The 24,692-nt window shown below is 44.3% G+C and overlaps 1 long non-coding RNA gene across 1 annotated transcript in view; it reads left to right on the top strand.

Moving 5' to 3' along the window:
- The first annotated feature begins 804 nt into the window (after positions 1 to 804).
- LOC121079163 overlaps positions 805 to 24,692 on the top strand; it is a 42,611-nt gene continuing 18,723 nt past the window's right edge. The window contains exons 1-2 of the long non-coding RNA XR_005824912.1: positions 805 to 845; positions 2,155 to 2,258. This is a non-coding gene — a long non-coding RNA (uncharacterized LOC121079163). The remainder of the gene's footprint in view (positions 846 to 2,154; positions 2,259 to 24,692) is intronic.

The following is a 24,692-nucleotide window of genomic DNA, read 5'->3' on the forward strand; positions in this document are numbered from 1 at the left end:
GTAAGGGTAAAATGTGGAACCAGCTAGACCTTTGGAAATGTTTCTACTCCAGAAATGGAATAATCTCACTTAAATGCCTTCTTGTTTTTGATGGAGGCTTCTTAATGCAGCACTGCCTTTTGCAAGAGCTGCATTTCTGCAGCTATTTATAAACTCCCCTAAACTGGCCTTTTCTAAAAAGCACCATCTCTTTTGAGCTGGTCACTGTGTGCTGTAGTTGTGTATCATGAGTTTGTGTTACTTCACTGGCAGCTGGGCTTGGGATCTTCTTCTGAGTAAAAGTTAGAGGACTGTAGAAAGGTCAGATCTGCTCAGCCTCTTTTTTTAAGTGCCGTACTAAGACTACCATTTACTTTAAGCAATAAAACACTCTGTAGGTTTATGCATTCCCCCTCCAGCCTGAAGCTCTTCTAGCACTTAACAGCTGTTGTGTTATGATGTACAGCACCACTAGGACACAGCAAATCACTATCCCAGGTTCAGAGGTAGGAGAAAAAGCCACAGAGGACCTGACTGGCTTTTGAGAATCACAGATCTTATCTCAAAAATGCTTTGGGCCAGTAGGATCCAAGGTCCTCCAGCTGGCAGAATTTGCCATAGCTCCATCTAATTGCGTGCTGGTAGAATAACTACTGCCAGCTGAAAAATGGGATGGGCATGGCTTTTCTTCTTTTTTATTATTATTTTTTTTCTTCTTCCCCTTCTCCTCCTTCTCCTTTACCAGAGGAGATAAATACCCTCATGCTGTAGTTGGTGGGCTTTGACCTTGGCTGTGTAGGTTGTGTGTTGTTGAGTGGAAATATGCTTTAGAGGGGAAGATGAAAACAGTCAAAAATCCAGGCTACGTGAGTAGATATTTTGGGTTTTATGCACATGCCGGGAGTATCTTTATATTCAGGAGCTGGACTCGATGATCCCTGTGGGTCTCTTCAAACTTGGGATATTCTATGATTCTATATTTAATATGTTGGAGGTCATAGATTTAATGTGTGTGACATCTTACAGGACTGTGGCCCAACTGAGATATACTGACTGCAAATGATTTCAGGTGGAACAGCTTCTATTGCAGAGCTTCTGACCCTTGGTCAATTGAAAAACAAAGGATGTAGCACAGAGCCTCTGAGCTGCCTTCATCGTTCATCGCCTACATCTGGGCCAAGGTAAAACTGAGCTCCTTTGGAACTTTAGATAGAGTTTGAAAAACAGACCTTGAGTTTTTGATTCACCAGGACCAGTGCCTCTGCTTCCTGTAGCACGCTCAAGAATTCAGGTTTTTCTCATAAAGCAGGCCTAATGGTCTCCAGGTTGACCAGCCAGAAATGGCAATATTAGAACTTCCTAAGAATTTTATCCTAGATCTTTTACTACCAGCATTTGCTTCCAGATTGCTCTGCTGATCTTAATCAGTTAATCAGTTCTATTAGACAATTGCAGAGTGCACTATGGCTCTGCAATCTTTTTGTGTTTACTGCAATGTCATTATGCTCAGTGCTTTATTTTCCTCTTGGTCTTTCTTTTTGTTTTCTGTTGTTTGTGGATTAAAAGGCGTAGGAGTTGTTAGCCGTGCTCAGTTTGCCCTGCCCTGTCTTGGAAAACTGAAGTGGATGCTCAGGGAATTGAGGGGCGGTCATTTGCCTTAGCATAATTCTGCTGACTTCTGAAAGAAGTTTAACATTCCTCGCCTTTCACCTTCAATGCCACTAGCAGAGCTGACCTGAGATGCTGGCCCAGAGGAAGTTAATAAGATAGCTTGCACCACGAAGCTAAAGGAGTCGATAGTAATGAATATTTAAGTGGTGGAATTTTCCACTGCCATCACTGAACTTTTTTTCTACTAATTACTGCCATTAATAAAGTCCTGCCAACACCTGACTAATGAGGACTCAGCACCAACTTTACTTAATCTATGGCCTTTTGTCTTCTTGGTTGTGCAATGCGTGTGACAATTGCCAGGTTGCTGAGACAGCTTAAGGAGAGTTTGGGGATGGAGGTTTTTAGAGAGTTTAATAGAAAGCGGAAGCTGTCTTGCAAGAAGTCTATGTTGATGAAAATTAAACTGAAATTAATGTTTTCTGGAGTTCAAGTAAATGCTAGCTCTTCTTGTCTCCTGTCAGATGTTCAGAGAGATGGCTGATGTTGTTTCCTGCTTTCTAGGATGACTCTTGATGTCTGAAAGAGGAAGAATTTCCTGAGTTTGCTGACTGCTCCCGTCCTCTCCCTGCAGACACCTGTGAATATCTGCTCCAGGGAGAAAAGAGGTGAGGACACATGATGCTTTATGCATGCAAGGTTGGTGGCTCTCTACTGTATGGTAGCAAATGGTGAGGAGATGGAGCTCTGCTTTCTGCTGTCAGAAATCAGAACGGAGTCTTGAATTCTTTTGTTTCAGTTTGATTTACTGTACATGCCAGTTAAAGAAATGAAGTGCTCCCAGGAAGAAACAATTCTCCATTTGCTTAATTCAGAGCTCTAGGTTGAAGCTCTTATTTCATTTCCAACACAACTAACTCTTTTTTTTTTGTTTTTTTTAAGAGTGTTTAGGCAGAGGTGGAGTTCCTATAGTGCATGCAAGATCTTCCCCTGCCCCTAAAGATGCCTTACCACAAAAGTTGGTTTGTTGTGTAAAATTAGCATAGCTGCAGTTTATTGGTGAATCTTTTCAAAGAGGCAGTTTGTAGCTGTAGGATCATGATTTTTCTCATGCTGTTAGCTGGTATGTAACACACTACATGCAGTCAAATGCCTGGTATGTGATCCTCATAGGGAGGATGGTCTGTTTTGAAGGATGTGGCAGTGACCTGGTGGGAGCGCCTTCCATCTGAATTTTGGATGGCTTTAGGGGAGGCTGTGAAGAGCAAGCTGAGAGATGGAAGTCAAATCCTTCGCTCGGGAGCAGGTCTGAATCGTCTGAGTGTGTGGAATCACTGCCACCCTTGAGAAAAGCTGGGGGTGTAATTGCAGAACTGAAAAGCCAGCCTGACTTCAAGAGATGGGGTTTGGGACTGTGAATTGCAGTTGACACCAAGCTCTGACTCCTATCATTTTAGAGTTGTTTCATGTTTAAACACCGCAATTGCTGTTAAATGTGAGTTCTCTGAGCTTTAATAAAAATAGCATCACATTAACCTAACGAGTTTTTACAGACGAGATTGATAACATTTATTAAAGGGCTTATATAATGCATTTGTCTGCAATAAAGGATGATAGGACTCGATGACCTGAGAGGTCTTTCTACTCCCAGTGTTTCTCTTGCAGGCGGACCAGCCACGAGAGGGCAACAAAGGCTTGTGGGCTGTAAACAGGCTGTAATTAAAAATAAATTAACATATAACAAATCTGTCAGCTCAGGAAAAAATATTGCTACTGTTCACTGGAAGCTGGCGTGACAGCCTCCCTTATCAGCACCTCTTCACAGGTGCCTGTGGAGAACGAGGCTGGGTGCTGTCTGGAACTAAGAAGGAAATGGGCATCAGTCATCCTTTTCGTTGCAATAATTACCACTGGGAGCTTTGGAGAGAAATGTGTTCCCTGAAGTTGTCTTCTCCTTTTCAGGGGGTGACCAGAATAGTGTATCCCAGCTTGTGAGTCACTGCCCTTAGAAAGCAGGAGGGCTAGAGAGTGGAGAGCCATGAACTGTTCGTGATGATTTCCAGCCTTGTTTTCTCCTTAGTAATAATAATCAAAAGTCAAAAGACGCTTGTAATTGAAAAGAGCCTGATGGTGATGGGCGATTTCGCTGGACGCAGTGGAGCACAGGTCAGTGGTAGCAGTGTGGTTGTGGCTGGACCCTGTAGTATTGCCTCTATAGCAATCATGTAAGGTCTCCCTTCACAAATGCATTGGGCGTTTTTGCATCTCTGGAGTCCTTGGAGGTGGCAGTTAAAACAGCTTTCTGCAACTATTGGTGCTACAATTTCTTTAATCTCTGGATTCGTCTCTTCAGGTTAACATCCATGTAACTTTCGGGTTTTCTTCCCTGGATCCAGGAGCCCCATATAATTTCAGGAATTCCCTCCTATACTTGCCAGCGATTTGTGTGGGCTGCTGTGATATTGCAGTTGTTCCATATCCCCATACGGGCTGCAGTTGCCAAAGATGTTACCCTGAGGTGCTGGAGGGTTTTACGGGGTTTAATCCTATGCATCCTGTTGCCTAGCCTAAGCGCTGGAGAAGTGGTCAAAACTTGCCTCTGCTGTGCTAAAATACTCATTGCTAAGGCATGCACTGCTACTGAGAGTTTGTGGCTTGCATCTTGCATTTTTCTCTGGTGTGTTTTGTTGTTGTTTGCTTGGGTTCCCCCCCCCCCCTTTTTTTTTTTTCCCATTTTTCATGGAGCTCAAATGATTATCTCCCTTTGAATTTCATCAGCAGTTAATATACAAGGATTGCCCCAAACACTAACCAACTAACAGCTCCTTGCTTGTTGGTAGCTAGAGTAGTGGCATGAGGCAGGTCAGAGGGTTCCTTAATGGACTTAAAATCCTTTTTTTTGACAGAACTGAATAAAATGTACGTTAACATAAAATCACTGGAACAGCCTCATAAGGGCTGTGGTAGAATCCCCATCACTGAAAGCTTTCAAGATGCAATGGGACGGAGCTGTGGCGAATCTCGTCTAGGCTTCTTTTTCCCACAAAAGACTGGACTTGATGATCTTTTGAGGTCCTTCCAACCTGGGCTGTCCTGTGGGAGAAAGGGGGAAGATTGTAGGGAAAGGGAGGACAAAGAAAGGGTGCAGAGGGGGAAAGGTGGGGACTGTTGCTTGGGAAAATGGGGAAAGTAACTGGAAAAGAGGTGGTGGAAAGTTTATGCATCACATGGTGGACACTTTTCTGTCCTTGGTGGTCCAATGATGAGCAAAGTATCTGTAAATATTTAGTATGGAGGGTCTGGAGGGGAAATTTTCTGCAGCCTGTTTGTCTGGGGCAGTATTTGACCCTCTCCTAATGCGGTATGAATGCAGACAGCATACTGTCAGTCAGCTACCCGCGGCCAGCAGGGAAAGGACGTGACAAGGATTGTAACTGCAAAAGCTAAAGATGAAAAACTACTACTTCCACAGACTTGGAAATAAAAGCTTCATGTGGCGTTGTTTATTTCCTTGTGCTGTGTCTTTGTTTTTAGAGGGGGAGAGAAGAACAAGGTTATTTGTGGAGGTGTTAAGTTAAGCAACTGAAAAATCTCTGACTTGGAGTTGCTGCTAGTCTCTTCTCATTTTGTTTTTTTGACCCTGACACATTCCTCTCCAGCATCTTCATAGGCTAAGGAATAAAACATGACATAACTAAGATGTACAGTGTGCTTTTTGGCTAAACCGCGGGGCTGGCAAAACATTACCATCATTTTTCTGGCTTTTATTTGAAATCATAAAGAGTTAAGCGCATCAGTTTGCTGTGGTTATTTTTTTCTTCCTTTCCCTGAATAAAAAATGAAGGAAGAGCTTGGCAGTTAATTTAATAGTTTGTTGGGAAAATATACTGATCTATGACATCATTAATTGAAATGAAGGGCAGAGAACATTCAGAGCTGCAGGAAAAAAATATAAAGGAATGTTTGGCAAATGACATAAAAAATGAGATCTTGGGGCTCAAAGTTACTACTAAGATAGTTTCACAAGACTGTTCAGTGCTGAATGTGAAGGAGCAGGAAGCAGAACAACAGGAAGGGGTTTGGTAGAGGTTCTGATTTTGAGGTTTATTTTTTTTTCCACAGAATATCACAAATTAATAGATATTTGTCAGTTAATATTCACAGAACCCTTTCAAAGTAGCAGCCTTTCCCTGTTTTAAGGATTACGCAGTAGTTGCTGAGCCAGTTCCAAATGCAAGCATTTATTAAGGTAGACACTAAATCCATATGTAGATACTCAATATCTATTTTCAGTATTTTACCTTTGAAGAATGACTGCAAATAAATGATAAAAGGTATCTGCAGGTGTCTGGGATGGTTCTTTGAGCATAGCTTTAGACATGTCTGAGGACCTCAGATGCAAGATAGACCATGATGGGCTCATTTATTATAAATCACATCTGACTAATAGTACTGTAAATCCAAAGTGCTGCTGTTAAAGCTGGCTTATTCATCTTCACTTCTTTTGGTTATTCTTAATGGTGCTATAGGACTAAATAGAGAGTTCTGTGGTTTCACAGTACCTGCAGCCATGTAACAGTTCTTGTTTTTCCATTAAACGTCATGGAAGAAGGTAGCATCTACCGTTAAGACTCGATGTCATTTTTGTGAGTGATATCTGAGTTCAGGGAGAGAGGGAGGAATATTCACGTGGTGTGAAGGTGAAACACGTCCCCGTGGGCCAGCAGCCCGGAGCATTTCTTGGAGGTTTAACATCGCTGCCTGCGAGCTGAGTGCTGAGACCAGAGGGGCTGCTTGGGGGAACCAGGTTCCGCGATCGTGTTCCCAACTCTTCTGACTTTGAGGGCTTTATTGTCCCACTTCAGCGATTACTGACGATGCTAGATGTCTCAATTTGTTTTGATAAGTATTGTGCCTCATACTTCAGTGGCACTTCTTGTCTAAAGGCACCTGTACCTGGGCAGTAGCACATGAACGGCTCTCGTGTGCTGCCTGTGCCTTGCAGACAGGGTTAATGCCTACCAAGAGTAGATGGAGACAGATGTCTAGGAAACATAATTGTACACCTGTGTATCTTTTTCAGAAGATACTCTCCTTTGAAATTTAAAACTTTAAGGGGTAGGATGTTAGCACAGAAATTAATTTTTAGACATCAGTGCTATCTGGTTAGAGTAATTGCTTATTATCTACTTCCCCGGGGTTTTAAGCTCTTGGAAATGACTATTTGCATCTCAGTGCGTGCTTAAAGGAAGGAGAAAATTGCACTCTATCATTTCAAGGCTCTATTCTGGCTCTCTGATATGCTAGGAGGAAAAAAGAATTTAGAAAAATCTTTCTCCTGACCCATCTGTTCCAAGGAGTAGCAGAGTCTGAGAAATTTCTTTGACTGGTGGGGATGGTAGCTAGTGGACTATGAGATTTGCCATTATACCTGGCCTATCTTGGCTAAGCCCTGCTGGCAGCCCAAAATGATCCCCATGGGCCCTACTAATCTGTTAAGTTTTTTTTTTTTTTTTTTTTTTTTTTTTTTTTTTTTAATAAAAGGCAGATCAAATCATCATGTAGGTACTGTGGAAACTTGTCTCATCAGAAACCCAAGACAGGCAGAGAAATCTAAATTAGGAGCAAGCATTAGGCCTCTGGATAGGAAGGTGATGGTTCTCCTTGTGTCATCAGCAACTCAAATTTGCAGTGGGTTGTTGGAGGAGAATATGAGATCCTGTTTGTGTATATCCCAGCCCTGGTGTCAACCGGGCTTTCAAGCCTTATGACCAACAGGTAGGTGGCTTCTGGTGGCTGTGTGGGAGCTGGGTTACAAAAAGATGGCCCAGACCATTACCACCAGGCTCTCTCAATGGAAGAAAGTGGAGGATAAGGGTTAGTCTCAAGAATTGTTTGCTGAGAGTGTGTTATAAAAGCTGATAGAGACCAGAAGCAGGGTCAGGACCTGAAGTGCTATCCAAATGGATAAGTCAGAGAGATGAAAGTGTCAGCTAGGGAACCTGAGCACACAGAGGGAGAAACCGCCCCTGGATCACACGTGGAGTCTGGGGTGTAGGGAAGGGTCTGCATCAGGATCCACCAGCTATCCAAGGCTAGCCATGCCCCGGGCTCACCATGCTTACTGCAGTGCGTGCATCCTGGGACGTGAGGTTGGGAGTGATGTGGGACACAAACCCTGTTGTTTCCTCCTGTGTTGCACTTTCAAGGTCGGAATCCAGTATCGTTTGTGGTCTCTGATTTTTAATGTTGTTTAAGCAGTGATTAAGCACGGTGCAGGTTTGTGGGCTGGAGCCCCACTGGAGTGTGGGTAATAGAGAAGTTTTTGTCTTTCTTTTTGTCTATTTATTTGTTTCTCAGTCTAGAGTAAACACTGCTATAAAATATGCTGATGTAAAACAACTGCAAATTGAGGCATTATTTCATGGTATTTGTACCACAATTTTATTGCATTCATAGTTATTTACAGTATGTAAATAAGCTTCGCAGTGTAGAAAAATGTTCTGCTATAACTCAGTCGGTTGAGCATTTTTAAAAAAAAGGTGGGGGGGGAAATCAACCCAAACCCTTAGATGCAAGTAGCAAAACAAGATTATGGACAATATTATGGATGTCTTTTTTGTTACGGGATTAGGTCTGTTTGAAAATAGTACCCATTTCCTGAAACGCTGAAATTTGTGTACTTCAACTACCTGCATTGTGTTATAAATCCATAATGACTATTTTCCATCAAATATTGTGTTACAACTTGAATTATTAAATGCTAAATGGCTGCGTATAGATTGCAAAGCAATGAGAATTTCCTTCCAGTTGAAAGAGAGACCTAGTGTGGGTAAGAATATAGCTTTTGATGAGCATTGCAGCATCTGCAGACTCAAGCAATTATATGCAGATGGTGCACAGGCAGTACAAAGATAAATGAAAGGTCCTTTTAAATCCTGCTTGCAGTATTCCCTACATGAATATGGACTGCGATGTGATTGTCTGGCTTTCTTAAGGCTTAATTTTCATCCCACTGAATGTAATGGCAAAACATCTATTAATTTCAGTGGCAGCAGGGCAGGGTACTTTGGCTCTAGCAGTCTAAAAAAATTGTGGAGAGAGAGGTAGCAAACTACTTTGGCAGAAGAATATTGCTTGGGTGGCTGTAGTTTGAAGAGACTGTTCAAACAGGGAAGAGGCTTCTGTGTTAGCCCTTGTGCTTTGTATTAGCAAGTTGGGCGTATTTCCAGGACCATGATCTAGGCTACTGTTAAGCTTTTCTTTTTCTCTGCGGAAATCGTGATGTTTCACAAATATAGCATGAAAAGAAGCCATTATAATGCAGCAGAAATGAGAGATCCATTCTGGCTGACCCGACTAAGGGAGAGTTTTGAAAACTAGGTGAAGTTTGTTTGATGGATCCAGTGCATCTACTGCCAATAATGGACCAGGGACCTCCAGGAGGTCTGTCCTGCACAGCCATACGTGTTTGGGGGAGCAAGTGGCCAACTTGGAAAGGGGTGAATGGTGTGTCCTGTAGCTCCATGCGTGTTCTGAGGTTGCAGGAGGGTGTAACAGCTGCTGTATGGGATCTGTGGGCAGTCATAAGAGTGTGTTTAAGGAAAGCAAAGTAGCATGCCAGGCTGTCGTGGGAGATGCTAGATATCCTTCTGGGGTATCCTCCAGCCACTGTGTGTTTCGTGTGCTCTGCAGGGGTACAGGCAGGATGTGGTTGCTGTTAAACAAGAGCACAACACTCTTCATCCTGCATGAACTTTCAGCTTCCCTGCAAAATATTTAGAAAACCAAACAAATCCCTTTTGTCAAATTTAATAAGTAGCCACGGTATGGAGATGGCTCTTTTTGCCACCTCTCCTTTCCATTTCTCTCTGCCTTGCCTGCAGAGCTGACCCAGCATGCCAGGAGCGTGCTGGAAGCTGTGCTGTCTTGGAGGGACTTCAAGCCGATAAATCTCCTTTTTGACCAGCAGCTTTCCCACTGCTTTGCCCACCGGCTGGATGAGCGCACCTGAGCTCAGCGTGCTGTCATGCTGGTAGTTCTGGCTGGGAGTTTGGCACCTGAAGGTCATTCCCTTGGAAACGGAAAACCTTGAGGGCCTGAAAGGTAGCAAGAGCAAATGTGCTTAAAATTCAGCAGGGAGAGCAGGTGGAGATGGCCCTAGGGTCCCCAAGGGTTGGGAGGGTCTGCCCTGTTGTGCTTGTTTTAGTCCTTGCTATCCTTCTCCCCTAGCTTCTGCTTTAAAGCCCTTTGCGAAGTGCACAACAAGATGCTCCAGTGGCTGTGCCGTGCCCTAGGACAGTGCCAAATGTCTTACACCAACTCTGCTTCTGAACTTGGCTTCTAATGCGTGGAGGTGGGTGACCTGGGTGACCTGTGATGTATTCATGCTGATGTCTTGAAAGCAAATATATATATATTTTTAATGAAATCCTTCTGGATAAAAAATATGGAAACTAAAAAGCCTAGCCCTGAAACCAGCTTCCTACTCCCTCATTAGACTTGTGTCACCACAGCAATGCAGAAAAGAGTTTGAAGCGGTTTGGAGGCAGCCTTTGAAGTGCAGAAGGAAGCAAAGCCATTCCTTCGTTAATATTTTTTCATGTGGCACCTAAATGGCCAGGTGCAGGGCTACGTTTCCTTTCACCCTCAACTGCTTTCTTCAAACACTTTTTCTTCCTTTCCCTGGTTCCCAAGAGTCAGGGAAAGCACCCTCATTCCAAACCCAGTGTGCTGGGCTCTTAATTGGTACCAGAAAATAAAACAGCAGAGTAAGACGAGCTCTATCCAGGGCGTTTCTCTTTGTGTTTTCAGTGGTTGTCATGATCAGACCCCCAGTAATGTTCAGTAATGAATCAGAACCTTGCAGACGTGAAATAAATTAGACTTGTGAAAAGAACTTTGCCATAGAAGCAACATAAACTTTGCTATATTACCCTGAGGTGCCCGGTAATTGCTGTTGATTGTGGGGGGAAAGTCATCCAGAGGAGAAATGCAATTTGTTGCTGTGGCTACTAGCTCCCAGATTTATTATCTCTCCTCTTTCTCCCTGAGTGTTGTAAAATACACCACAAATTCAGCAGCTTCAATGGATTCTTTTTCTTTAGTGGCTGTTTTTTGTGTGTGTATTTTAGAGTAAATTCCATCTGCAGATCCACGACACTGGTGAGCGCAGCATCACTGTGGGCTTGTGCTGTGATCGGTCAGTGCTTGGTGCTGGCATCTGTCAAATGCAGAGGGACTTTGGTCCTTGTCTCAACATTGGTGCCAGCGCTGGTGTAGCCAGGGGCTGGCGAAGCAAGTGTCCCTGGAAGGCAGCCCTGTGCCGACCTCTTCCCTCCTGGGAGAAAAGCTCTGATGCTGCCTTGTGTCCCCTTCCCAGTGCTGAGGCTGCCAGGGGTGGGTGGGTGCTGAGGAGCGGGCTGGGTGCCCTGGCTGGGTTTAGGTCCATCTCTGCTATGCCTCCTGCACCTCTCAGTTCCCTCCCAAAAGGCTTCTGGATGATCTCCTTGACCTGCTTTCTGGCTGGCTGGGGAATACCTCCTGTGACTCTTCATCACCAGGGAGAGAAAGGGATAGGAGCAGACGTAGGAGTCGTTTCCAGCAGTCTCCTGCAGGCAGAAGGGGAGCATTCCTGGTTGGTGGGACTGAAGCAGCCATTCCTCTCTTCCTACCAGTGGCTCCTCTCATCTTCCTAATGTCACGTTACATTTTCTGGAGCGAGAACCACTGTACACAGTGGCATCCCACACCGGTGAAAAGGACCACTGCAGCCCAGGCTTTGCCACTCAAACACTAAGTTTGGTCATAGCAAGAGAGACTTTTCAATTTTTCAGAAAAAGGTGATTATTTCATTTTGCATACTTTTTATACTTTGTGTGTGTAGATGAATATATTTCAAAAATGTGCACTATATTTTAGGCATATAAAACTGGGAAGGCAGCATGAGACAGGGAATGTTCTTCCAGTGTGGGACAGCAGCATGTAGCACCAAGGAGACAAGGGGAGCCATTCCTTGCAGGATTTCCTTGCCAGGGAAGTCCCAGGGCTGCTTCTCCTCTTCCTCCCTGGGATTTCTGGGTGCTCCTTGGTGAGCCCTTTCAGCCCCTGTAAGGCTGAGGAGGGTGACAGCACTGTTCCTTCACGTGCTGCGAGGTGGCCAGGTGTTACTGTGATGGAGTTAAAGGTGACAGATAGGCCATTAGGGATGTTACTGCTTTTCTTTAATCTCATAAAATCATCTCTGGTGTCAGAAGATGACGGCAGTGTATTTCTCCTCTTCCTTCATCTGGATCTGCTTTCCACTGTTGTGATTTCGCTTTTCATGGGATGAATCTGAACACATGTCCTAAAGATATGGCCCACAGGATGGAGTCTTGTAGAAAACATGGCACAGAAGCTGTCATACCAGGAATGAGAGCTAATGCATCAAGAGAGCATACTGTTTTCTTCAGAGTCCAATTTGTAGCACAGCAAACAGGGAGAAGATGCTGTAGGCTCTTGCATGGTCTGGGAGTTGGGAAATCTTAGAGATCTCCTTGCCAGGAGCCTGGGAAACTGGCTCTTGATGCAGGAGCCCCCTTGGGTCTGAGACTTCTAAGAGATTCTCACTGCTTTAGTAGTTAAACTCCCAAGTATAATATCTTGACTAAACTTCCTGAATTATAGTTTTATTAAATGTAATTTCTTTATTTCCCACCCTTCATTATGGAAGAGAGTTTTTGGTTAGGTTGCCTTTGGAAGAGAAATCCAGTAGGCTGCAGGGAACAGCAAAAATGCTTCTCATGGCAGCTGCATAACTTGGCTGGAGATATGGGAAACAAATCTTTCCTGGATAATACACCTAACTTTCCCTTTATTGCATGTGAGTACTGGGTTCTTGTCAAAACATCCTTCATCTTCATCTGTCAAAGGCAGAGGCTAAAATCCCCCTGCTTGCCACTGTCTCATGCTGTTTGCCTGTTGTTTCTTTATGGTTTCTTACTGTTTCCTGCCTTGTGGATCCCAGCCTGAGTATACATCTGTTTTCAGGCAAGTCACGTTTGTTGTATCGTATCAGCCACTCTGTGACCTCTGTCTCCCAGCCTAATGCTTTCATCCTCAGTCCTGTTGCTTTGTGCAGCTCCCGGTCAGGTCAAGATGTGCCATTTCCAGCCCTGCAAACAATGAAGCTTTTGTCTTTTTGCAGCCCACTCAGCACTGCGGCTGCGTGCTCCTCCTGGAGAGCCAGGCTTTTTTTATCTCACTAACCATGGGGCTGGGTTTTTCCAAATGATTCAGATTTTGAACTGGTCAGGCAGCAGGAGAAATGCCAGTTTGTTGAATGTGCTTCACCTGTTAACGCCCTACGACAAACTTCATAGACAGGTTTCCAAACATGGGGAGCACAAGGAAAGTTTAAATGTGTAGATTTTTTTATATACATAAAATATGATAGTGATTTGCTCTGGTATCTTCATGGCAGCATGAACTTTTCTGCAAATGCATTATAGCCACTGAGTGCTGTATACTTGCCGAAACACGAGTGTTGATATGAGGCAGGGAATGGCTCTGCCACCCACAGCCAACGTGGCATGTTGACTTATGCATGGGAAGTTCACGTGAGCCAGAAAAATGGTCATCATCATGGTTCACTAATTATCCCAATTACTGGGAAGCTTCCTGATTCAGTGCCAGCTTTTCAGCTTGCTCCCTGATCCCTGTTTAATGATGGTGTGCTCCCGTAGTTAATTTTATATTTATGGCCCCTGCCATCATATTCCTTGGGTCTGTTAAATTTTATGTACTCTCAAACTGTTGGGTTCATGGTGGCCTGCGTGTTACTCTCGTGTTTGTGTACAACTGTATAGTTGGGTACTGAAACTGGAACCATCCAAGGATGCTAGGTTCTTACAGAAAAAGATCATGAAACATAAAACTCTCGGTATAAAAACTTGAAAGTTGGCAAACATGAGAGGTGTCTTAGGACTTCCCCCTCTCTCAAGAATTAGTGTCTAGTTCTGGTTTAGTAAAATGCTGTTAAAGGTTACATAAAAATCTTTTTCTTCCACTTAAAGTAGGCATTATTTTTTGTAGGAACTCAGTGTAAAAATCTGTGCATTTTGTCAGCAACCTGGGAGCTTTTAGATTCTTGTTTGGCTCATAGTTTTTGTCAGATACTAAGTGTAGCTTTTTAAAATAGTGCTGACATGCTATAATTTATGTATGGTCATGATCAAATACTATTTAAGCTGCAGTGGTAGTAAATTCTTATTTAATGTATCTAAAAACAATGACTTTTGTCTCGGGTCTCAATAGGTTCATAGGAAGAATTGCTGTTATAATTAAAATGAAGGCATTTTTTTCTATTCCAAATGAAGTTATTAGTTCAGTAATAGGTTTTTAGGAGAAGCAGAGATTACTGTTATAAGCTGGACTAATATCTTGTATAACAGAAGTCATAGGATTTCACTCGGTGTTATATCTATCCCAATAACTTCTGGTTGACCTGGAATGAAAATGTGTGTATGTCTATATAAAATTCAATCTTCTTTGAAAGATATGAAGTGATGGAAAACCTACCACATCCCTCAGCAATCTGTTCCAATTTGTAAAAATAAGTTCTCCTAACTCTTCTTCCAACCTTCATTCAGATAAGGTTGGAGCCATTTAAACTGCCTGACTCATCACTCCTTTGCCTGAAAGTGTTTTGTAGTTGCCAGCACTTCCAGCTGCTGTTCAGGTCGCTCTTATACTTAATTTCAAGTGTTCTCTGGAACGTCTCATTCTCTGTACAGCCTCTGGGGTTTTGTCATATTTGAAAAAATCAAAGAGTATTCGATTGGATTCACTAACAAAAAAAATCTCGTACAAGAAAACAGAGGACATCTCAGCAACTATCTGAAGGTAGAAAAACGCCAACTAACCTTAAACACTGCTGGTGAGATGCGTAGCAGAAGTGCTGCTCGTGACTGTGATTTTCCAACTGTAAATAAGAGTTGCTTTTGAAGGCCATGCATGATTAATCCCAGCATCTCAAGCTGTGCCTTGGTGCCTCCATCGGGGAGGCTGCCCTGGTTCCTGGCTGCTTGCAGGCTGCTCTCTGCACCGCGGTGTTCCCCGGAGTCAGGAGGGGAAACTGTTGGCATTGGTATTACTTAAGTTGCACTGCACTGCACTTCACACAGCTCCTGAGGCTGACCCCACCAACATCAGCATCACGCCTTCAAACTGCCGCGGTGCCGGCATGCCTGCTCTCAGTTTGCCCTGCTACTCCTCAAAAGCAAAGCTAGGTCACTTCATTTTATTGCACTCAACATTTTGCTCTGCACTTTTCACTTCGTTCTGATTCTCTCCAATTTTCATCTTTGCTTTGCTTCCAGGCCCTCCCCCTCTAGCCCTACACTTCTACTTATCCCTTATCCTCGTGCTCATGCTAGCTGTCCTTTGCCTTATTTTTCTCATAGTTCAATGTTTCCTTGTACATCTGTATCAGGTGATCTGTGCCTGCCTTATGCCTCCAGGCACTTCCATCAGCACAGTTTCTGAAAATTTTGTTGATGCTTCGATTGAGTTACCCAGCTGATGTGGGAGCTCGCTACATGAATTTCTTGTGTCTTTTCTTAGCTGGTCGCATTTTTTTTTGCTAAGCGTGCAGGGAAAACAAAAAAATTGTTACGTGGCACAGGTGTCAGTTTGTTTAGTCGTCTTCTACCTGGCTTTACCAATCTCTGTGTTGGCCGATGACCATGATAACAACATCTGCCTGATTCTAAAGCTGAGCATGTTATGATCTGAAAACCTGGGTATACGGCTTAACAAAATTTTAAAATGCTATTTTGTGTGTTTGAAGCAAAGTGTTTTTTTCCTCGAGCACTACAATTCTAGAACTAGAAAAACCCATCAATAGAATATTTAAACCCATAAATTATGTTGCTACCAAAATTGGTAGCCACTGCTGCTGCTTCCACATGAATTGCAGAGCAGGGATGCTTGCATTAGTTGACGCAAGACCTGCCCAATACCACATCTGCCAAAATACAAACAACGCTCTTATTTAACAATTTGGAACTGTCAAGGGATGCGCTGATGGAGCGTGCAGGCTCTGCATAACGTGACCCTGGAGTCTGATGGGCTCCCAAAGAGCCAGACCTGCTGTAGAGGCTCGGTGGACCTCCAGGGATGATCGCCGTGAGGAGCTCTGCCTGCAGCCACAGCGTGGTGATGCCTGCAAGATCCCCGTGGTTGCAAGGCTAAATGCAGTTCTGGAGAGGAGGCGAGTGCTGGTGTTCAGCCATCACCACTGAAGCTGATGGCATCCCTTGGGCTTCAGTATTTAAACGGCTGCTGAAGTATTTTATTGTACTTCTCTGCATCTCTCAGTAAAATAGAGCTGAGACTCGGACTCCCTTGAAGATCCCAGCCTTTGGCTATGCAGTCCTGAAGCGCTCTCCTGTTGATGGAAGTCAACAACAATAATGTTAGAGAATTCAGCGGAGATGCAGCTGCTGAAAATAAGCAGGGGAAGTCAGCATGGGATAAAGATTTAAGGAGAACTTGCTCATTTCAAGTGATAGACTGCTGCATCTCTGGGATTGTGCCATCCCAAGGTACAGTAAAGACTGACTCTGCAGAAGCAGCCATGATGGATGATAATGAATGCTTCTTTGCATAAGGTTTTCATTTTCTAGAGAGAAACATTTATTATTGTGAGTGATAGTGTGGCCTTTGATTTTTCACCTGTTATTTGCTAATCCACTGACAGATCTTAACGCTTCAATTCCTAGCTGTTCTTAATTATCTAAAAGTTCCTCTTCAAAGATGACTGGCATTTGGACAGGTTGGACATCCTGGCCCACCAGATGTGCTGGAAATCTGTTTCAAAGGGAAAAGCAGAAGAAAAGCAGGGAAGGCAGCTTTCAGGTGATGTGGAGTCGCTTCCTTTGGACCTTGATGCCAATGTCACCTTTGCCTTTGTTGTTGCAGTCCCCTGGGGCTTGCTGGTGCTGCCGAGATCAGCACGATTCCTGCAAGACCACAGTTAAGCCAGGGCAGGTTCTTGGGCACTTGAGTGGAGGAACTTGGTCCTGGTCTTTGTCTAAAACCCATCTTTTTCAAAGAGACTTTGGTTGCAGCTCCAAAGCTATGGTGTTGCCATCTCAGGAAAGGAAGGGGGGAAATAACCCCCCACTGAATCATAATCTTTAAATCACAAGATTTGGAAAACAAACAAAATATGATGAATTTTTATTATGTCTTTTGGCTTTTAATCTTCTTACTCTTGTGTGAGATTATTCTTCCATCTGAAATTAACCTTAACTGCACGTTCCTCTGACAGAGATAAGGATAATCCTTTCTGAGGGGAGTTACTGCACATTAATTGCCTGTCTTCACTCTTTTTCTTCATTTTTTTTTCTCCATATTCACCTATCTTTTTTGTGGTGCAGAGACCTGCACTGGAGCTACAAAATGTGTCTGCAGAAAATGACCAAAAAAAAAAAAGTATAACTACTTCCCACATATTATGTTTTCTGATTATTATTCAATAAAAAATTATCTCAGTGGCAAAGAACTTATACATAAGAGTATAAGAGTGTAATTGTATCATCAACCACTTTCTAATTGCTAGAAAAAAAATTTAGCCAAAACAGAGCTTTCTGCAACTTAGTGCTATAATTAGATTTAGAATTTTCAATATATTTTATAAAATATTTCTCACATTCAAAGCACTTAAAATAATTTAAAATCATTTTCATTTCTTCATATGATTTCTGTCAACTGCATGATGATAAATTATTCAGTAATTACAATAAATATAAGCTTAGTATGTGTGTATATATATATCATTGTAATTAACTGTCCATATAACTAGAAGTAGCATATTTTTGTTTTATTTCTCTTTTGATTTTGTGGCTTTAAGAGTTGCTCTTTGCTTCAGACCCAACATCTGTCCTGTAGCTTAGCCCCATCAGTAGGCAGTGCCTGATTTTTTTGCTCTTAATTAACTCTGGGAAGACTTTATTCTGTGGTTGTGGAAGCAGCTTGGCTCCTTCACCTAGAATCATAGAACCACTAAGGTTGGAAAAGACCTTCAAGATCATCTGGTCCAACCATCAAAAAAAAAAAAAGTGAGGTAGTCACTTTGTTGATCTGTTAGACAGTCTTGTTTTCTATTTTGCAATTATGGAAGAAAATCATATCCATAATGTTTGGGATATTTTATGTATTTTCCCTGGAGCGGGTATACTCCTTCCTCCCCCTTCTAACATCTCATGTCTCTCTTTAGGAACCATGATGCTGGTATGCTCTTTGGTTAGCCTTTAATCTTCCGTTTTAACTAGGAGGAACAGTACTTGGACGGTGGCAAGGCTACCCAACCATGCTCTGTTCTTGCTGCCGGCAAATGTCAGCTGTCCTCTGCTTGAGCAAAATGCCCCAGGAGCTTCGTGGTGCTTTTGGGAAGCCTTAGCCCGAAGTCTTTGGTGGCAGTGGTAGTGGGACAGCACAAGTTCAGGGAGCAAAGCGAAGGAATGGAGGTGGATCAGAAAAACAACTGCAATGTTAAACCCATCTAAAGCTGACAGATTTTTTATTTTTTATTTTTATTTTATTTATTATTTTTATTTTTAATTTCATGGGAAGGGGAAGGAGAGGGGGCTCCTGATACTTTTCTTCAGCTGACTGAAGAGCTCATGTCAACATTTGCTTTTTGAAATACAGTGTTGGTGCGTGTGTAAAATGAGCTTTGAAGTGCAGAGCTGACAAACCCCAGGGGAAAGCATGTCTTATATTAACAACTGCTGGTACATTTCAGGAACCTTATTTTAATGTTTAGTGCAAGCGTTTTCCGTGAGAGCATAAAGAATTGCTGGGCTGAGAAATCCCCTGGACATGGCAGGAGGCTCTGGTGCCCACTTGCCCTCCTGCTCCCATCTGTGTGATGGTTTGGAGCCACTGGAGGGGTGGGAGGAGGACCAGCCTGTGATGGCAATCGCTGCCGAGTTTCCCTGGATAAGTCATGGTGTGTTGTAGCTACCTGCATTGTAGGCTTACGATGTGGCAGATATTCAGGGGGACTTTTCATTTTATTGAGTGCTGAGGTGACTTAGGGCCCAAGGCTGACCTTGGGTTCCAGTGACTTAATGGGTTCTGGTTCTTCAAAAGGTGCTTAGGTGCTTCTGGAAAATGTGTTAACTAAGCAACAATATTACCGTGTTATTCATGTATACCTCTGCAGATTTATTTTAAATATATTTTTATAATGCAGCAAGTTAACCTGTTCTTTCCTGTCTTCAATCTGCCTCGCACAAATGTGGATACATCTGGGAGATGCAGGACTGTAGCCTCTTCTTATGCCCCCCCAGCAGTGCTGTGCTTCCTCGTCAGTCCCACAGGCCTCCAGTGCAGCGATGGTGCTGTGCGATGGTGCTGTGCTGGCAGCACGTGGCTGGAGCAGCACCCCCATCCCCTGCTGGTGGTTGTTACTGTGAGCAGGGCTGGAAGCTGGAGTGGGAAATAAATTATTTTTTTAAAAACGGTCACAGACCTTGATGTTTAGGCTCTGCAAATCAAACTCTGCCAGGGATGGTGGTGCTGTGACAGGAGGTGCACATTGCTGCCGTTCTCGGTATGAGGCCGCTGGTCTCCAGCAGGCCCTGTAGGTGTTGGTGTCACGGCCCCACTTCCCCACAGCTTCGCTCCTCGCTGCACGTCTCAGTCCCTCCTGCTGTGGTGGGATCTGTCTGTGTTTTCTGAAACTCAAGTAAGTTGCTGTAATCCTTCCCCATCATTGAACTTCTGAAACACGAGGAAGTTGCCTGCAAGTTGGAAGTGCTCCCCGTGGTCAGGGCTGTAAAGGTAAGGACGCACGGGCTCCTTGGCTCCAGGATTACGATCATGGGCTTGCTGGTGGGGCACAGGCCACAGCATAGCCGGTCTGGCTCTGCCCAGTGTCTCTGTATCTAAAGTATAAACAGTGCAAGGGACAAAACGTGCTTGCAAATTGTCAGGGCAGGGTGAACGATGTGGATTTCTACCTGCAAATTTTCAGTTGTAAGTCCATAGGTACCCCACAAAGCTAATAGCCAGAGCCACCAGGAGATGTGGACCTAAAGCGATCTCCTGAAAAAACAGGTGTAGTTTCAGCTCTCAGGAGTCCTTGGACCAAACACTGAGGTTTCAATCCAAAACTCCAGACCCACCGCTAGCTAAGTGCTCTCCTTGCAAGTGTCTCAAATTCAAAAATTATGTATGACCTCACAGGGGTTTATTAGAGAGATTCTCGTCTTAAGGTTGTGGCAGACTAAATGACTTCTCTGAGGCTGGAGAAAGAGGTCAGTATGAATGCTGTGATTAGACATTTGCCATTCTTGGCTTTGAGATTTGGGGATCAGAGAGTGGCTGATACAGAATGAAATACGAGCATGCTGAATTTTTTATGTTGCAGTTCAAGTATATTTGGGCTAGATTCATCAAAGGAATAACTGGGAGAGATATTTTTCATTTGTAGAATCTTAATGAATACATGACATTGCTATTCATTATTTATCTACTTTCACATTTTAATTAATAGTTCTACTGGCCATTTATGATTTTTTTTCTATATTTATAGAAAGACATCACTTCAAGAGTATTGAATTGTGCTGCTGGTTGTTACCTTTTGTAAAACTTCCTTAGTATTAGGGAGGACTAAATTTTGTTGTAACTTATAGGAGCATAAATGAAGGAGAAAAATGTCATATTTTTCTATTCCTTTGAGTCGTGTCATAAGTTTGTGGTTTTCCTTCCCCCAAATGCTTTTTACAGTGCAGCTGACATAAATTAGGCAAGGAATCTGGTGTTTCTTGTACGGATAGGAACCACTAGAGGACACCACCAGACGACTCATGAAGCAGATAAGCACAGCTATAAACTGAAAAACTGGGAAAAAAAGGTAGGGATGGGGAAATGCTGTTTCCTATAATTCCCTGGGGATGGATGGAGCTAATCCAGCATTTCCTTATTGTCAGCCAGCATGCAGAGGTTGGGAATGCACAGGTCCTTGCAAAACCTCTTCATCTCCTGATGCCAGAGCATATCTGCCTGGAGGAGCAATTCATTGCCTGGGCATGGAGAAAGTCTCCAAGCCTTTTCTGGCCAGAGCTGTTTCAGTTAGCTCAGAGGCTGCAGTTGTTGGAGATTCACCTGGTTTTGTTTTGATGTTTCCTAAAACATTAGGCTTAAATGAAATAATTCAGAAGAGGGCTGGGGTAGTGACATCTGACTTGGTCATAGGCTGAATCTGCTGCAGCCTGGGATGCTGCTGCAAGCATGTCTGAGAGCCTGCTGTGATGCATGACTGGAGCAGAGCATGGGGCAAATCCACGGCAAATGCAAAAAATCTCTCCTGGAGTAAGCCCTGGGGCTGTGGGACAGGGTTCCTGGGGAGGTGCAGAGCTTCTCCCATAGACCTGGGGAGGCTCTGAGACGTACACAGCAGACTTCCCTTGCAGGTTCTCCCGAAAAGCAGAAAATTCAAGAGCTATGCAAGGTTTATAAACTTTGAAATGACAAATTTAAAGGCCATGTAATGATGTCAACAGAGCTGTTAGGGCTGGAAGCTAACACCAATGTGAGAATTTACAAACACACACACTCTTGTGTGGTACCCATACAAACATTTCTTCCACTTGTGGAAGAGCATTCTCTGTGTGGTGCTGTGTATTTTAGAGGGGCAAGGAGTGCTGAGGTTTTCTTAAAGGTCTTTTAATCCCACAAATATTATGTAAATTGGGTGAAATCTTGGCTCTGCTGGAGATCAGGGCAAAAGCTCCACTGATTGCTTCAGTTGCAACAGGGTTTTGTGTTTGGCCTTTAACTTCCCCGCCTTATTCTCTGCATTGATACAGCTAAACCCCCAAATACCAGGGATTTCAGAGAGTGAAAAAGCATCTAGGAAAATGTTCCACTTATCTCCAAAATGCATTTTTAAATGGCTTTGAGTTTGCTTCTGAAAACCAAATAGCATACGCATGGAAGTACCTGTCCATCAAGAGCTGTTTTTAATGCACGAAGCTTTGCCCATGAGTGGCAGGGCTATGATGAGCCTGAGGGCATTTCTACAAATAATTTTAACCAAATCCACCAATACATTTCTCAGTATTTCCCCCAAGATGGCAATAAATAAATAAATAAATGTTGTGGTTATTGATTGCATTGTGTTGTTTGAAATAACCAAGTTTATTTTTGCTGTTAAACTTCCAGAGGTTTTCAGGCCTAAAGTTATATGTATAACAGAAGATTTTTAAAATGATTTCCAAGGTAGAGCTTTTGTGCTCTCTTTTAATTACCACACTAAAAAGCTAAAAGTTCAAAACCTTTTTTTTCCCTTATTTGAATGAAATGAGTTTGAAGAACATTTAGGTGGATTCTTAATGAATGTGCAGGAATGATGTGGTTTTCAAAAATATTACTCATTTTCTTTGTTCTCAGTGGAAGGTAGAATGGAGTTTTTTTCTACTTGCATCATAGACGGGGAACCCCCTCGGTAAATATTCCTCCACCAAATGCTTATAATCTCCTGGGTGCTTTGTGTACATGAAAAGTTGACCTAGCAAAAAAAAAAAAGTGTGTCTGTGTGTGTATATATATATACACATAATATACATATATGCAAACTTTCTTGAATGGAAAACTGTTTTTTTTGCTTTTCTCTGAGGATGGTGTTTGCTTTCCATGAGAACTATTCTGCCTTTCTTTAACTTGAACCGGAAGTTGGGGTAAAGCAAATCCTTCAAGATGTGGCCCTCAGTGGAGCAGCAATAACTTCCCCCAGAGGCTGTTGAGTGGCAGATTGCTCTTCAAAACCTTCCCAAATATGCTCACAAGGCATTTCCTGAAGAAGCAGAGCATTACCTGCTCGCTGTAGACCCAGAGCATCGTCTCTGCTTAGACTGCCACTGGGGAAAAAGCAAAGCCAGCCTCGGCACGGTCGCTGCCCCAAGGAGGTTGCATCACATCGAGCAATTTTTATATATATATTTTAAATTACTTTTAATGAGAGGTTGAGCTTTTTCTTATCTCTAGCCATGCAGTGCTCACGTCTCTGTGCCCGTCCCTTTTGCACGCCACCCGCAGCCCGGGCGGTGGGAGCCGCAGCATCCCCGCGGGCCGGGCTGCGCCCTCCGGAGCGGCTCCTGTCGCTCTGTCCTTCCGTGGGCCGGTCACCAGGGGGGGACAAAGCCCCGCGGACGCCGCTGAGCAGTGACACCCCCCCGCCCCCTCCCCCCCCCCCCCCCCCCAAAAAAAAAAATCGCCTTCAAGGAGCGCCGAGCTGGGAGCTGCAGGTGCCACTCGCGCCCCGGGGTGCCCCGGGGACCGGCCCCTCCTGCCATTCCCTGCCCCAACCCCAGCTTCAGCCTGGAAGAGATGCTTGTGCTTTAAAAACTAACAAAAAACCCCAACCGAGCAAGCAGAAAACACCACCTGTCCTTGAAACAGCTGTAGGTTTGCTGGGGTAAAGGAGATTGAGTTATGTTGCAAACTCAGTTTCAAAACTGATCGGTCTTCCCTTCCTAACGTTGCAATCACAGCGCTGCTTAAAAAGGGCTGTTTGTGTGCATAAAGGTAGCTGCTGCCCTTTCTGACCTGATTCATTGAAAGCTGGACTGGAGCTGATGCGCAGGTATTTAAGTTGGCACTGTTGGTCCAGAAGGAAAAAAATATATATAACTTTTGGCATTGAAAATGAGAGGAAAGGCAAATTTGATGAGTATTTGGCTTTTTCAGTAGCTAGCTCTGCCTGATTGGAACCTGTAGGGAAAACAACACAATTATTTGTGTGAGATTGAATTTCACTTCCAACCAAAAATATGAAAGCTGTCACCTGTGCATTCACTCTAAGCTGTGGTCATGGGCTGGAGGATGCTCCAGCAGTGACACTGGCAGGTACCTGAACCAGGGTGTGCACACAGGAGTCTGTGTCCTCCTGTCCTACACACATCTCCTAAAGTGGGGGTCACCCAGGTGGCAGGACTCAGCTCCCTCCCAAAAAGAACAGGGATGGGCAATGTGGGTCCCCGAGGGGTTTGCACCGCAGGCTGCAAGCCTGTATCTGGCTGCTTGGCCGGCCAAGCCTGCTTGAGCAAAGTCTGTTGTGAGACCCTAAGACGTACGAATTACATTTGGCTTGGGTCCATCTCCTCAGCGCCGGACAGCTTGCTGGTGAATTAAGTTTTTTTTTCCTCCAGGTCCTCAGAGTCAGACCCTCGCCCGGATCCAGCTGTCCCTAGTAATTAAATTTTAATGCCTCAAGCTGGGAGTTTGCATTGGCATTTGAAGCGAGGTGTGCGAGCAGCCCAGCGTGGTCACTGCAGGCTTTGAAGCTCCCTGTCTGACACCAAGGATGGGAGGGAAGGTGCCACCTCCTCAGTCCCGGCTGAGCTGGTGTGGCACTTCGCCACCCATCTGGGGAACCGAGGGCTTCCTCTCCTGCAAGTGGCAGGGACTAGAAAGCTAATGAGGGTTTACTCTGAAGAAAGATGTGAGTCTGAGGAATGCATTACGTTTTTCTGAGATGGCCACAAAGCGGTGGATGTCTGTCCTGGGTGTTTGGGGCTGTCTGGGAGGAAGAGGAGATGTCCTCCCTCCTGGCACAGCCTCTGGAAGGAGCCCTAGCACGGAGGCAGCTCGTGCTGTGCGTGTAGCGAGCTGACGTGGGCTATAAATAGTCGTTCTGTCACTTCGAGTCAAACGGTTCTTCCTCACGTTGTGTTTTGCTGATGGATCTAATTAGAAATGGGAACGGCGGTGGTTGCTCGGGCTCTGCGTGGATGGCATTTCAGGAGCTTGCTGGCTCCCATGCCTGCGGTGGCTCTGCCCACAGTGCTGTTGGGACACCCGAAGGCATCTTCCCAGCCTGCGTGGTGGCACCTGCGGAGGTGGCCTCAGTGCAAGTGTCAGGGACGGGGCACGGGGCCACCCACAGCCCGTCCTGGCAGCCCGTGGAGCTGGAGCAGGTCCCCGGGGCTGTGGCCAAGGGGGGCACCAGACGGGCAGGTCCCCTGGCTGCAGGGAAAGGAGCAGGAGCACAAAAGGGAGGTGACAAGAAAACCAACCGCACCGATCTGCTCTTTTCCTCCTTCTCC

This window comes from Cygnus olor, chromosome 16 (assembly GCF_009769625.2).
Source record: "Cygnus olor isolate bCygOlo1 chromosome 16, bCygOlo1.pri.v2, whole genome shotgun sequence".
Taxonomy (NCBI): domain Eukaryota; kingdom Metazoa; phylum Chordata; class Aves; order Anseriformes; family Anatidae; genus Cygnus; species Cygnus olor.